Source organism: Fundulus heteroclitus, chromosome 16, assembly GCF_011125445.2.
Source record: "Fundulus heteroclitus isolate FHET01 chromosome 16, MU-UCD_Fhet_4.1, whole genome shotgun sequence".
Taxonomy (NCBI): Eukaryota; Metazoa; Chordata; class Actinopteri; order Cyprinodontiformes; family Fundulidae; genus Fundulus; species Fundulus heteroclitus.
The window spans coordinates 26801742-26809733 of record NC_046376.1 but is presented as its reverse complement, the minus strand read 5'-3'; the positions used below and the strand labels follow the sequence as shown (position 1 = coordinate 26809733).

The window sequence follows — 7992 nt, the reverse complement described above, 5'->3', positions numbered from 1 at the left end:
GGAAGCTATTGGCTCTAAATGTTTGGATTTTGCCTTTGGTGTACCTCAAGGGTAATGTTTTTTATTATGTATATAAAGAATATTTGCTTGTGAAAACATGTCTAATATATGCTGGTGATATAAACATTTCTTTTGATGGAGAAAATATGCAGCAACTCCTGAAAAATGTAAACAAAAAAGAAATCAACTAACTAAAGACCTGGGAATTGAAGGAAACAAGGTGTCATTAAATTTGACCAAGAAAAACAAATGCTTTTTGGAAACTGCAGATTAATTCTGAAATAATAAATGCGGATAAATTGTATAAACTCAAAGAAAAGTTGATGAAAACAAATTTATGGTAATTCTTCTTGAGGACAACATCAACTAGAAACCACTAACAGAGTAACTTCTTTAAAAGCATTTTTGGAATTAAATAAAGCCAAACAATTAGTTGGGGGAATAAAGCACATTATTTACTTTTCTCTAGTTTTATTTTTAGTTATTTTGCAGAGATGTGGGACAACTACATAATATATAATTACTCAACTATATCACTACCATTAATTAAACTATAAAACGGAGCAATAAGAAAAGGTTAGCTATTTAAATCACCCACTCACTAAAAACTAAATTATTAAAACATTGACATGGTGGATTTACAAACAGTGTATAAGCCAAAAAAGAAAAAAATACTCTTACCAGAAAAAAAATAATCAAAGAGGAAGGTCTTTATAATCTAAAGGCGCAATGTAAATTCAAATTGCTAATGTGAGAATCACTAGAAATTATTTTTGCATTTCATTCTTTGCTGGGAAATTATAGACTTAGGGGCCATGACAACAAATGAAGCTGAAGGCGCAAGTTCAATTGAAGAAACTCATCGCCTGCCTCCATTCAATCAGAGTCCGATACGCCTCTGATGTGAGCCAATCAGCTACGAACCGCACCTCCATGAAGCCAATCAGCATCCCACGCTCATCTTAAAAGCAACTTCAAATCCTCGTCTCAGCCTGCTAACCAGCAAGCGCAAACGGATTGCATGTTGGATTTCGAATCAGATGTCCGATTCAACCCACCCCCAACCCCTTCTCCACCATCGTAGCTGAGTTCATCTAGCTTCCAAGACGTTCCTCCATCCTCAACCCATCAGAGTGTTTTCTCCCTTCAGTCTTCATCACTCCCTATCGCCTGTTATTGGTCCGGCAGAAGACCACCATGTTGGGCCCGGTTCTGCCAGAGGTTTCTTCCCAAAGGGGAGTTTTTCCTCTCCACAGTCGCTTCAAGCTTGCTCATCATGGACAGTTCATGCAACCTGTGTTTATCAAGTTGGACATCTATCTTAAACAGATCACCATATGGACTGAACAAACTTCTTCTATCTCCACTCCACCACCAGTTTCAGACCCGGGGGGAACATACCTGTTCTCATACATCTACTTATGCATATTAAAGTATAATTCAGCATTAATGTTCCTGCCGAGGTCTGAGCGCCAAAGACTTAAAATATTGTATCAATAAAATCCTTCTAATTGCCATTTCTTTCTCTGTGAGTTTTTCAGATTGAAATTTAATTTTTCTGTGATTTTGTGAGTATAATATGGTCTGTTGTGCACTGATAAGGCCGTGTAAATGAATACATCAATACAGACATATCAATATGCAAATAAAATAAAAAGGATTAGAATAAATGTATACTAGTAATATACTCTGTATAGAAAGGAAGAGACTGTAATTGTGATGTTGCTGGTGAAGGGGTGGGTTATACTTAGACCCACTTACTGAGGCTGTAACCCTCTACAGGTTACAGCCTCTTTTTATTTATTGTGATTTTTTTCTGTCCTTTCAGCACGTAATAAACATCAAATCATTTTAAAACGATGGATTGAACCGAGCTCTGGGAGATGTCAGTGCTTGGGTTATAATTTCATGACCAAACCCTACTTTTAAACTTCTCCAAACCCTTCTGACTGGCCTGTCTGCCGTATTCCTCGGTCGGCGTGTTCCTGGATGTTCACTAAAGTTCACTATCAAACCTCTGAGGCCTTCACAGAACAGGTATATTCACTCTGAGACTCGCTGAATTAAATTACACAGAGGTTAACTATTTACAACCCAGGAGACTGCTAAGGACATTCGTATGCCCTGGATTTTAGAGTAAAGAGGGCTAAAAAATAAAGAACCGCACATGAGTTTGCATGTTTTCAATGGAGAGGAGAAAAAAGCACGTTAGTCACCTTCAGATCTGACTGCCCTTTTTTTTCTTCCTCTCTCTATCGTTTCTCATATTTCCCTGCATTAGTGAACTCCCTGTGAACCCACTGCGGAGTCAAGTGTTCTCTAAGCCTGGACTGATGAGTGCTGAAAGTCCGGCGCGGCATTCGCTTCATCTGATTTGCTCAAAGAATCCTGGCAGGAAACGGTGCGGTGCTCTGGCAATCGGGTTGGGATAAACGGATGTAGAATAAAGACATGAGTGGAGAAATGCACACAGCAGATGGCACTACAAGCCAAAGGGAGACATGACCAGAACGTTAAACAGGTACAGCAGACACCATCGTGTAGTCTCGTCGTTGTTCTTTTGTTTCTCTGAGTGTAGATCGCAGCCTGCAGACTAAACATTGTCTGACAAAAGAGACATATATATATATTTTTTTTTAGTCATTTACAGGATTACTGATAGTGATGCTAATACATCAGCGTATTGCTGCTTTTCTATAGGGCAGTCATGTTCATCGATTATGCCTCTATGTTTATATGCATCATTAACAATCTGCAATACCTGAGATGGGCTTATTACTTCCAAAGTAAATCAAAACTCAGAAAAGCTTTAAAGGACATGACTTATAATAAGCCGTTAATGTGTATTCTAGATTACCACCAAGCAACATGATGACTGCTACCCCTTCAATGTTTAGCCTTCATTTAGTGCTATCCTCCCAACAAATAAATTGCAATGAATTGTCTACAGCGATGTAATTATGACCATGCTGTAATCATCAGTTGCAGGATAGTAAGGATTCCCCCTGCTGCGGAGCCAAAGACACCATCAGTGCCAGTGAGTGTGCGTGTTGCATATAGATGAAGGAGGTTTAAAGATTGTCCTTTCTCACGAGTCTGTATAATGTTTCTCAGCCTCGTCTTTCCCTCCCTCTCCCCCCCTCTGCAGGTTACAGCCTCTTTCTCCATCCCTGCAATGTAGTAAAGCCCGGGAGCTCGTGTTCAATTTTCCATGCACGTTTGGACGTTTTCCTGCGCCCCTTTAAAATTTGGAGCTTTCAGCTCCTGCCATGATCAAAAGTCTCATCCTTATCCCCACCCTCCCTGTTTTTGTAGGAAATGTAAAGCCTGGTTTCAAACAAACTCAAGCACCAAGGGTTTTTTTTTTTAGCCTCGCCGTCTCTCATCCTCATCACTGTTTCTTTTTAATTATGTCTGTTCATCACACTGAGATTAACGTGTAGCTACGCTGTGTGAGCCAGTGAAAGCGTGGTGAAATTGGACTTCCTAGCCATCTATCATGCTCTGACAGTCATGCACACATTAACATATAGAGTTATCAATCTCTTCGTTGCTGCTGCTGCTGCTGTGGATCTGGAAACCTTGACTCTGACTTGTAGCTGCATATCTTCACATGAAGTAAAAGGCACCCTTGAACGCGTAGTAGCTGTTGCAGCAGCTGAAAACAAAGCTATGAGACCCTGCATGAACTGAGGTTTTATGCCTCTCCTTCCAAAAGAACCTGTAACACATTTCCACATTCTCTCAAGTTAAAACCACAAACTTGAATTTGTCTCGTTTGTGTTCTGTGACAGAGTAACAGAAAGTTGTGCGCCACTGGAAAGTGGAAAGACAATGAAGCATGGTTTTTAACATTTTTCATTTAACGCCCCCTCCACCTCTAAACCACCTTTATATAATTACAGCTTAATTTTGGGTTATCTCAGCTCAGTTTTCTCCTGCCTTCTCCTTTTTGAGTTAAACATTCTACGCATTCTTGAATTCAATTCAGTTCTATTTTATTTATATAGCGCCAATTCACAACACATGTGATCTCAAGGCACTTTACAAAGTCGAATTCAATCAAATCATACATACAGATTGGTCAAAAAAGTTTCATATCTAAGGACACCCAGCAGATTGCATCAAGTCTTGACAAGCAGCATTCACTCCTCCTGAATAAGGGTAGAGCCGCAGAGGACAGTCGTCGTCGGTATCGTTAATGACTTTGCAGCAATCCCTCATACTGAGCATGCATGTAGCGACGGTGGAGAGGAAAACTCCTCCTTAACAGGGAGGAAAACCTCCAGCAGAACCGGGCTCAGTGTGAACGGTTGTCTGCCTTGACCAACTGGGGGTTAGAGAAGACAGAGCAGAGACACAATAAGCACAGAAGCACGCATTGATCCAGGAATCCCATTCTACTGTTAGAGAACATACAGGGTAATCGGAGCTCTGATATATGATGGAGCTTGATTATTAAGGGCTTTACATGTGAGGAGATTTTTTTTTTATTCTATTCTTGGGTTCTTCTTATTATTGTTGTTCTTTTTTTTTTTTTGGAGATTTTTCACAGCTCTAGTGGCTTTGCTTTTATCACAGTAGGCTGACAGGAAGGGGATGGAGGAAGGGGAGAGACATGTGGCAAAGGACCGCGGGTCTGTGTCGAACCCGGGTCGACCGCATCAAGGACTAAGGCCTCCAAACATGGGTCACGCCACACGCTGCGCCACCAGTGCGCCCCATTGTTGTTAATTTTTAATATTTTCTTTTGTTATGCTTTTCTTTAAATGTTCAAAATGCTAAAAATAAATTCATTCATTCAGGTCTTTACAAATGTTGCATGTCTAGAGAATAAGGTCTTTTGCACATTGTTGTTGCAGGGCTGGACCTTGACTAGGCTGTTCTAACTCATAAATATTCCTTGATCTAAAGCATCACTTTGTAGCTCTGGGTGTATGTTTAGGCTCACTGTCCTGCTGGAAGGTGAACCTCTGCCCCAGTCCTTAGTATTCTGCAGCCTTTGCCGCTTGTTTGCGGGCTCTCCCAACTTTGGTTTTGTATGTGTATTTCGAGTAGCACTTCCTGTGGTATCCTAGCGCAGCAGGTCTTGGCAATAAATAAATTGGGCAAAAGACTGGGCAATTTCTGCCCTGCGATGGACTGACTACCTGTCTAGGGTGAACCCCGCCTCTCGCCCATTGACAGCTGGAGATAGGCACCAGCACCCCTCGCAACCCCAGCAGGGATAAGTGTGTCTGAAAATGGATGGATGGATGGATGGATGGATGGATGGATGGATGGATAGATGGATAGATGGATGGATGGATGGATGGATGGACTGGGGTATTTCTTCTTCCTCGCCATCAAGCTCTCTGCCAACTGCCACCAGAAAATTGTATTATTGGGCTTTCTTCGTCTGGAAACAGATGCATACAACACCTTACGGGCGCAGCCATGATAAACTGGTTGAACTCGCACAGCTGACAATACAGCGATCTGATTGGCTGAGCAGCAAAACTCAAATCACGTGACCTCTTGGACCGGAGCGCAATGGTTTTTATTTTTTATTGGCTATAACTTATTAATGTGCAATTGAAAACGCGGGAATATTGTTTTTTTGGGTTTTTTTTGGATCACTGCCATCTGTAGAAACTTTTCCAAGTGGAAGAAAGTTGTCCCCTGACAGTTCACATGAAAAGTCTTCCTACAGATTCTGGCCCACGGCCTATAACGCGTTGCCAGACAACAAAGCAGTGAGTTTGCAAAGTACTCTGGTTAATGTAACGCTTTATTAAAATTATCAAATGGACACTCAAACCAGATAAAACCGGCATGGATAAAATAATTAAAAAGATGGGACTCTTGATAAAACGTTTTAAATATAATTTTTTTTCTTTTTAGGTTTTAGTCTGTCTCCCAAGTAGAAAGAAAAAAATTAAATATCAATACAATATAAAATAATTGAAAGTATAATTTGTGATAAGCAAAAAACTTGAGTCATTTTTGGGTTTATCTGAGCTTTTCTCTAAAAAACTGTTTTAATATTCACTGTTGTAGTCAGTGTTTGAGCCTTTTTTTTAAATTATCTAACGTCTCTTAACGGTTTTAGTTCCCGCCGTTAATCCCAACGGTCGCGAGGTCAGTCACGTGATGACGGAACCCGCTTGAAAATCAGGGAACTCAGAGAATCCAAATTAATTTCTCTGTGAAGTTCTACTGCTGCTTGATAAACACCGGTTCCATCTCCACCAGAAACCATGTTCTGCCTAAGTAACAACTTTGGGCCTGCGGACAGAATCGCTTGACTGAGCTGGGGGCGGGTCTATGGAGACCGCTGGCCAATCAGAATGTGTTGATTGCCATGAAAGATGCTCATGACTTGTCTTCTTGTTTTTAATTTGTATGTCTTCTGTTGCGCAAGTGGAGGAGGTAAAGAAAAGCTTAGCCGGGAACCCCCCACTCATAAAAAAAAGAAAAATAGAAAGAGGTAATGCAGTCAGCAGCCAATCAGGTCCATGTGTGGCTCCAGGTCATTTCAGGCTGACATGTCCCACGTTTAGCTGGCAGGGAAAGCACATTTCAGGTCATCTTTGCTAAGAAGTAATTTTTGTTGCATCTTCGAGGCCACCAGCTTAAGAAAACCCCATCATCTTCAGAAAATATCGTGAAAAATAGAAATTCTGCTTCAAATGGAAGAAAAAGAGGCTTTATTCCTGTCCTTTATAAACTGGTAAATCTAAATCCCCACTGTTCTAATAAAGATGAGCAGCTCAGCCTTTGTTGTCATGGAAACCACATCATTAGCACACCTTAGCTAATTAAAGGATTTTTTTAACTATTTTTTGTTATTTTGCAATCATTGTTTTTAAAAACCAGCTGAAAGACGTGTTGTTCCACCAGGCTTGTAGGTCGTGATTTTATTGAGCTTTTTTTTTTTTTATCTCCATCTTGAATGTTTTGTGACACTGGCACTGCATCTGAAAGGCACTTCAGAAACCCTCTTTCCCTCAGCATGAGTGCATCTCAGTCCACGTTGGCCAGGCAGGCTTTCAGATCGGGAACGCCTGCTGGGAAGTCTACTGCCTTGAACACGGGATCCAGCCGGACGGCCAGATGCCGAGTGACAAGGCCATCGGAGGAGGAGACGACTCGTTCAACACTGTCTTTAGTGAGGCCGGGGCGGGAAAGCACGTCCCCAGAGCCGTCTTTGTGGACCTGGAGCCCACTTTTATTGGTAAATGGGATCGTTTTTTGAGCTCATTTGTAATTGAAGTAAATAAATTGAATTGTTGATTAAACTGAGCGTCTCTCCTCAGATGAAGTGCGCAGCGGCACCTACCGTCAGCTTTTTAACCCCCAGCAGCTGATCACCGGGAAGGAGGATGCTGCTAACAACTACGCCCGGGGACACTACACCATCAGAAAGGAGATCATTGACCTGTTCTGGACAGGACCCGGAAACTGGTGGGTAGGTTACGTTACTTCAGACTTTCTGCAAATCTGAGGACGATGTTAACTGGTTCTGGTGCTTGGTGAACATCAGCTGTCCTCGGTGATCCTGAATAATCCAGCTGCCTCTGAAGTTGGCTATGCAATGTTTTGAAGCCCCCATCTTGGTTCTGTGTCCTCAGGCGGACCAGTGCACCGGGCTTCAGGGCCTTCTGATCTTCCACAGCTTTGGTGGAGGAACTGGCTCTGGTTTCACCTCCCTGCTGATGGCAGTAAGGTATAACCGCAGCGCTGTGTGGGCGTTCCTACTGTGGGCGTTCCTACTACGCATCATTACCAGATGTGACGTAGAAACATGGATGTGACGTCACCCCCATTATTTTATTTTTATTTTTACTTTCCATTATTTTTTATTAAACAAAGCATACATTGCAAAATCTTGCAGAGGTACATAAAAACTGATGAACCCAATAATAACAAATTACAGTAGGGTGACCACACATGCGACGTACGGCCAGTGACAGTCCGGATTTTGAATGCCCCAGACGAATATTTGTCTTT

General features: G+C 41.7%; 1 long non-coding RNA gene across 1 annotated transcript; it reads left to right on the top strand.

Annotated features, from left to right (window-relative positions):
- The first annotated feature begins 6998 nt into the window (after nt 1-6998).
- Nucleotides 6999-7726, top strand: LOC105933506. The gene is made up of 3 exons (XR_004932969.1): nt 6999-7216; nt 7346-7446; nt 7614-7726. It is a non-coding gene; the product is annotated as an uncharacterized LOC105933506 (long non-coding RNA).
- Nucleotides 7727-7992: the final 266 nt, after the last annotated feature.